Source organism: Sceloporus occidentalis, unplaced genomic scaffold (assembly GCF_023333645.1).
Source record: "Sceloporus occidentalis isolate IW3139 unplaced genomic scaffold, rSceOcc1.0.p SCAF_3, whole genome shotgun sequence".
Taxonomy (NCBI): Eukaryota; Metazoa; Chordata; class Lepidosauria; order Squamata; family Phrynosomatidae; genus Sceloporus; species Sceloporus occidentalis.
The window spans coordinates 196,113,566-196,121,274 of record NW_028316983.1 but is presented as its reverse complement, the minus strand read 5'-3'; the positions used below and the strand labels follow the sequence as shown (position 1 = coordinate 196,121,274).

General features: G+C 41.7%; 1 non-coding gene across 1 annotated transcript; it reads right to left on the bottom strand.

Annotated features, from left to right (window-relative positions):
• Positions 1 to 7,222: 7,222 nt before the first annotated feature.
• On the bottom strand, positions 7,223 to 7,295 carry TRNAA-AGC (transfer RNA alanine (anticodon AGC)). Its single transcript has one exon. It is a non-coding gene; the product is annotated as a tRNA-Ala (tRNA).
• Between the last annotated feature and the right edge of the window lie 414 nt (positions 7,296 to 7,709).

Genomic DNA, 7,709 nt, shown 5'->3' with positions numbered 1-7,709 from the left:
CTTAGGCTATCCATATGAAAGACAGGTTGAGAACCACTGCTTTAAACCAAGCAGGCCGTATTACCTAGCAGTGGTATAAAGGCCTGGGCCCTTCCTGGAACAAAACACTACACTATATAACTGTCATCCTCCGGCCTATGAGGGAGTTGACCAGGCAGGCCCAGCTCTATCAGGGCTAGCCTGGAAGAAGAGACCCCTCCCTCCAGAACTGTCATCCTCCGGCCTGCGAGGCGGTTGACCAGGCAGGCCCAGCTCCATCAGGGCTAGCCTGGAAGAAGAGACTCCTCCCTCCAGAACTGTCATCCTCTGGCCTGCGAGGGAGTTGACCAGGCAGGCCCAGCTCCATTAGAGCTAGCGTGGAAGAAGAGACTCCTCCCTCCACAACTGTCATCTTCCGACCTGCAAGGGAGTTGACCAGGCAGGCCCAGCTCCACCAGGGCTAACCTGAAGAAGAAGAGCCCACCCTCCAGTCAATCTGCCTTGGTCCAGGCCTCAGAGGGAAAGAAGAATGTCAGACCTGATCCCCTGTCCCCCTCACCATTCCCTCCTCCTTTTGTGTTGTGTCTTTTTATATTGTAAGCCTGAGGGTAGGGAACCGTCTATTATCCCCTCTGTTGTAAGCCACCCGGATTCCCAGTGATTGGGCGGCATATAAATAATAATAATTATTATTATTATTATTATTATTATTATTAAACCCTGAACATGGCAGGAAACCGTGTAATTTGCCCCATCTGTTTTGGGCCTTGGTTATTGCACCTCAGGTGCAGAGGAGGAAAGACAGAGTACAAGGAGTTGGAGCATAGAAGAGGGTGAGGAAGGCACTGCTAGTCTGGTGGTGGAGCAGGACTGGGTAGAATGCCATTTCGTTGGATCCCTGGAGAACTATATCTTCACAAACTCATAAGCCATGGTAATAAAACTCATAGAATCATAGAATTATAGAGTTGGAAGAGACCGCACGGGCCATCCAGTCCAACCCCCTGTCATGCAGGAAATCACAATCAAAGCATCCCCGACAGATGGCCATCTAGCCTCTGCTTAAAGACCTCAAAGGAAGGAGACTCCACTATACTCCAAGGGAGTGTGTTCCACTGTCGAACAGCCCTTACTGTCAGGAGCAGCCCAAACTGTGGCGGATGAAGCCTCCTTTGTTTAGAAAAGTCCTTTTAGCTGGGGGACATGTCATTAGAAATTAAGTCTGAAGTATCCTCAGCGAATAGGTAAAAAATTATACACCAGTTTTTGTGAACAGTTGCCTGATCACTGTAACTGATTCTTCTCTGCAGTATGCAGCTGTAGAAAACAGTCCTGAGTGTCATATTCAGGGATAGCTAAATACAACAAAGTCCACAAAACTGCAATACAAGTTGAGTGTCATTCGTCCAGCATTCCAAAATTCAAAATATTCCAAAATCCAAAATTACCCACATGGATGGCTGAAGTAGTGGCTGCTTTGTTTTCTGATGGTTCGGTGTATACACATTTTTTTGTCATGCACAAGATATATACGAAGCAAATTAATTTCATGTTTAGATTTGGGTCCCATCTGCTAGATCTCTTGTTATGTATATGCAAATATTCCAAAAATCCAAAAATCCAAATCACTTCTGGTCCCAACTGTAAAAAGCACAAAATACATTGTGCAAATTATTTCTATTCCTGGCTGAGTTCTCAATGGGAGCAGCATGAGATAGAACCCCTTGACACAACCAGCACTTTTGGATCACCTGTCTCAGACTTAAAAACATAAGCATCATCTGTGACAGGTCAATGTGGAATAAATTAAAAATCACAGTAATTGAAAATGCAGTAGAAGGCATGTATCATATTTGCATTACATCAAACATCACAACAACAGAACCCTAATCCAATGTAGAGCATTTTAGAAATATCTCAGTTTTTAAACTCAAGAGATAGGATGCGGATCCATTAAGTACACTAAAACAGTTTAAATCATTAAAATACTAAGAGAAGTATTAATTGGAGAAATCAAGCATTTGCCTTTCTCTATTCAGCATGGAATGACATAAAGAGAATAACCTGGAAAAAAGCCATGATGTTGTCAAAACAAAACAAACAACAAACAACAACATGCCTTTGGAATGCATCATGTTCTCAGTGTATCTATTTATCTTCTTTGCTAATAACATCTGGTTTGCCTTGCAGACTACCAGGTTGATGTGGACAATAATGATTTTTCTTTGGTTTGTCAGGCTCAGTACTGTACCTTTCCCTGGCTGTCTAAGAACTCATGTTCATTAAAGTTGCAGAGACATGGCTAAACTGCAAATGGTTGGAAAATGCAGACTGAAGATACCTGAAAACAGCACAGAGTGCATTCCCAAACCTAAGGTGTGAAGAATGGATTCTTTGCCAGTTTATAAAGCCTTGTGAGCACACAGCTGCCTATCTCTGATTTACAATGATCTCTGTAATAGCGCTTGAACTACATGCATTAATTTAACAATCTTGTTGGCTTCCTGAGAGAAATTTCAGGTAATTTAATCTGAGGGTGTGGACAAAATAATGATGTAGACTACAAACTGGATCGTTCCCAAATGGGTAAAGTCCACCTGTGATAGACCAGTTTATTTTTCAGTGGATGGAAAGAAAAACAGTGGGCCTGGTCAATTGACTTTTATGGAATAACTACTCATGGGCCTCTACCATATTAGCTAGTGTGGTGCTGTTTGGGCTGTGAGGATTGCAAGGCTACTACTGTTTCAGTTTTACATTGATGCTCGCAACTGTCCTACTACAGCTCCACTCTGGAAGGGGATGCCAAAAGTATTATATAGCTTGTTTGGTTTTACTTTAAATGCTCCAGGCTGTAGAGAAAAATATAGCTGTTTTGAAGAGTAACTTCAAAAATAAATTGCTCTTCAAAAGTACAAGAATCCTGTTACAAACTCTGCCCAAGAAACAAGCAAGGTAAACGAGGGCCATGATATAATGAGCGCCAGCAGTATTTCAAGATCAAAAATGGCAACTAGTTTCCTGTTCCTCTGGACCTGTCTCCAAACAATTTTGTTTGGAGACAAGTCCAGAGGAACAGGAAACTAGTAGCCATTTTTGATCTTGAAGCACTGCACTGGGGCTCATTATATCATGACCCTGGTTTGCCATGCTTGTTATTTGGACAGAGTTGTAGCAGAGGTGTGGGAGTAAACATGTGTCTATTATGCACTTCGGTTTTTGTTTCTCTTGGACTTCATACTGAAGTAGACCTGTAAGCAGGACCTATAAGAAGACCATAACAGGTTTTGCAGGGAGTATTTGTGTACTGTGGATCAGGATCAGCAGTGATAGTGGGTTTGGGGTGGGGCAGTTGCAGAAGGTTGGGATAATGAGAGACAGTGCTGCCATGGACAGTGGGTGGGGTGGCAGTTTTTCTTCTAAGTAAATAAGCATATGATGGAGGAGGGAGCCAGCTGCCTCTATGTGTATTTTAAACACTCAGAATTGAAAGCAAACATACATATGAGAAGTAATTTAATCTGTGTTTCTTTTAGGAACTTTTGTTTTCATTGATGTGAGTATGTTATTGCTGCTATAAGAGAAGTTGAATAGCACCACAGGAGAACAAATAAGAAGGCAGAGCCCAGGGCATTGGTGTTTGGTTTTGCTGTAACTATGGTAGCACTCTTAAGCTTCTGACAAGCTTCAGGAGTAGCTTTTGCTCAATTATGTGAATTTGTTTTACTCTTTCTGGATTGGACAGACATGCTTTGTTTGATAGTGATATATTTCTAAGTAAATGTACTCATGTGCTGTGTTCCTCGTTTAATAACAACATCTGCATGGGGAGGTTTTCTAACCCCTCCACAACATGTTGCCTAGATATTCAACCATTCTATTTGCCTCAGTACTTCAGATTTCCTCTCCAAAAGATAAACCCACTTTGAACTAATTAGCAACCATGCTATGAATATGAATCAGTGCATTTACAATTGGAATAAGAGTACTGACTTGTGCCAGACTGCTATGCAAGATAAATTGAATTAGTTCTATAGGCTCTATTCAATATATATTTACAAGTACTCATTCTTTCCTTGGCCTGTGACCATACTTTTAAACAGAGCCCAAACCTATGGGTTTTCCCAAGTGGGCTAATGTATTTTCACCCTTCAGGTGCACAAACAGACTTCTTATAGGTCCAGGACAGACTACCAGTTTGCAGCGGCCTGGGGCCAATTCTAAGGTCCAAACAGTGCGGCACACGCGTGACGTTACCGCAACGCCCCAGGGCACTTCCGACGCCTTTGCAGCATCGCCAGAAGGAGCTCCATTTCAGAGCTCCTTTTTGCTGTAGATCATTGCCTTGGGCTGCCCTTTCCTTCCAGTCTGTACCAGGCCATAGAGTTGTCTTACATTTTAATTTGTTCTTTAACTAAAAATTGGAGGGGGGGTATTGGAGAAGAAAAATTTATATTTTATATCATGCCTAGCAAACAGAAAGACATTCTTGCTTTCAGGTTGCCAATTGGCAGAACATTTTTGTGGGGTGGGGCAGGGTTACGTCAGAAATTAAGAAATAGATCTTAGAATTTTAAAGGTACCAATCAGGAGAAACAAACAAAGGAGGTCCATTGATCCAAGATGGCTTTTATTTTACATGCAAATGGACATGGGAATCGTTCAGCCAAACTGTGTCACCGGACAAAACGGAGAGCAGCCTTTTATAGTATTCCCATACAGGAGACAGTGCTTAAGTTTCGTTTCCTAAGAGTAACCCTTCTTCTGAACTTTCAATAACCCAAATTAAAAAAAAGTGTGTTCTTAACATTTAATGAGGACAAAACTCTCTGTCTTATCATTTGGCTCCGAAAACTGATTTGTCTCCCTCTTTGTCTAAGTCAGTGGTTCCCAACCTTCCTAATGCCGCGACCCTTTAATACAGTTTCTCATGTTGTGGTGACCCCCCCCCCCCAACCATAACATTATTTTCATTACTACATGCAAATATGTGTTTTCCAGCGGTCTTAAGTGACCCCTGTGAAAGGGTCATTCGACCCCCAAAGGGGTCCCAACCCACAGGTTGGGAACCACTGGTCTAAGTCAAGTTGTTCTTGCCTTCCAGGTGCACTCTTTGATGCTGCTTCTGTCCAATTTAATTGCTATTATCGTGCCAAAACTCAGAAAGGGGAAGGTGGGGAGAGAAAGTAAGGTGGAGAAGGGGGGCGAACCCAGCCAAAGGAAGAGGGGAGCTGCATGAGAGAAGTTATCAAACTCTTTCAGAATTTATAACTGAGTTTTGCTTTAAAAATACTGTTTCAGCTGCATCCTCACTGCAGAAACAATCCAGTTTGACACCTCTTTGTGCCATGTCTCAATGCTTTGGAATTCTGGGATTTATAGTTTGATGAAATATTTAGTCTTCTCTGTCAGAGAACTCTTTTCTCACAACAAACTACCAATTCCAGGATTCCATAGCATTGAGCCATGCCAGTTAAAGTCATGTCAGACTAGATTATTTCTGCAGTATAGTTTATCACAGTGTGATTGGTGGTAGATGATCAACCATTTCTTACTCAATAGAAGTAAGAATATTTAACAATAGAAAATAAAATAACTCCCTTCACATCAGCTGCTAAAATGAAGAAAAGCAATAGTGAATATTTGTATGAGAGAACTTGAACACATAGGGCTATGCCTCTCCATCCTCTGGGTGGGTAGGAGGGCTTTTTTCTATTCTACTGAAGTAGAGTATTTTGTATTGTGACACCACACACACATACATACCAGGGATGGCTCTTACTAAGCAGAGTGAGATGCTTGCTTCAGGCAGCAGAGCACAAAGGGAAGCACATCACACATTTTCTCTTAAAGAAAGGTCTTTGCTGGCAGTCTGGTGAGCATAGTTGGTTGTTCTTTAGCTGTGGCAGCTACTGTGCTAGAGAAATGGTTGGCATAGGGCTCCCCTGATCTTGCCAGGTCCTTGATATCTTGCTGTGAGGAAGCTGTTCAAAAGAAGTGATTGTTAGTGGGATGTCCATGGGGGATTATCTGTGCTGAATTGGCTAGTGACAACTCTGGTGAGGGGGACACTGTAGCAGTGCGCCTCTTGTGTCTTGAGCATGGAAAAACTTAGGTTTCCACAGATACAAACACAAACATGAACACCCATACTTCATGAACACTGATCTGTAAAACCTTTGCATAGACAATGAACAGTACATCCCAAATGTTCATAGTTACAAAATTTGTTTTAATTTTTTTATTGTTACCTTATTGTGTATTGATATTTAAAACTGATAGGTATATTACAGTGGGCCCTCCCCTTACGCAGGGGATCTGTTCCCGATTCTCCCATGTAAGGGAAAATCCACCTATGCTCGAGCCCCATAGGAAATAATGGGGCGTGTGCATGTGGCGGCACAGTGCACACACACCACAGGTGCATTCACCATTTTTATTCTCTCTGTGCGGCTTCCACATAAGCTGGAAGCCATGTAAAATGCATCTGTGCATGGCGTGGGTGCACTGTACACACAAAAACACATTTAAACTAACTGATTATTAATTCCTTTACAGCAGTGCTTCTCAGGCTATCTGAGCAACATTTTCCCCCTAATGTGTTGGATTTCAGTGCCATTTGTACCAATTGACAACAACTGTTTCTTGCTTTTCTTTAATTTCACAACAGACTGGCTGGTCCACAGGCCACTACTTTGAGTAGCACTGCTTTACAGCATGATTGTATATACAATCCTCCTTCTCCATATTTGGACCCTCCCCCCCCCCCTGCGTATGGGGAAAATTGCATATGGTCATTCCCCATAGAAAATAAAGCAGCGGAAGGCAAGCCCGCCTATAAGGAGGGTCCACTGTATAACTACACAGAAATTGCACTGAATTTGTTTTGATTTACTCTAAGGTAAGTGTGTATAGATTAACCCTAGTCCTCTTTATGAAATTTGCAATTGTAAGCTATGAAAGCCTTCTTTGATGCAAGCACTCTGTACTGCTCCCATATAACCCTCCCTAAAGTGCTTGGAAGCAGGAAGGTTTGTCTTCAAAACAAAAGCAAAATAATTGTTTTTGTAATACCTCTTGTTCTACATACTCAGTAACCCATGCATTTGCATAAGAAATCAAGGACTACTTCCAGAAAGCTAAAAGACCCTACTTTAGTTCTGAGTGTCAATTCATCTGCACAGTAGGAACATGAGCAATAGCTTGGTAATTGAAGGTAACATGTGCATGAAAATAGCACTTCTGGAGAATGCGGGCATCGATCCCGCTACCTCTCGCATGCTAAGCGAGCGCTCTACCATTTGAGCTAATTCCCCTGTTATATATTTTACTTGCTATACTGCTCAGAGAGCTTTCTTTTTTTTTTTTTTAAATTACCACAAAACTGTAAAGCTCAAGCTATTGAATAGTTTGTCTTCAAATAAACACAAAAAGCACACACTGAAGAATTTTGGCATTGATTCCTTTCATCTGCTCAGTGAATTCGCTACCATCTGAGCTGATTCCCTCCCCTCCCCCCCCCTTTTTTTTTTAGCATTGGAAAGTCTATTTAAAAACAGCATCCCTTCAGCATTTTAATAAACTAGCCTTTTATTCTTATTTATTTATAATCTCTCTGTTGAAGTGAACAAAGAAAAGCTTGAACTGGATAATACCTCTCACATGCTATGTGAGCATGCTACCATTTGAGTCAATTCCCTTCACAAAATATAGTGCTCAGCCTTTAGTGA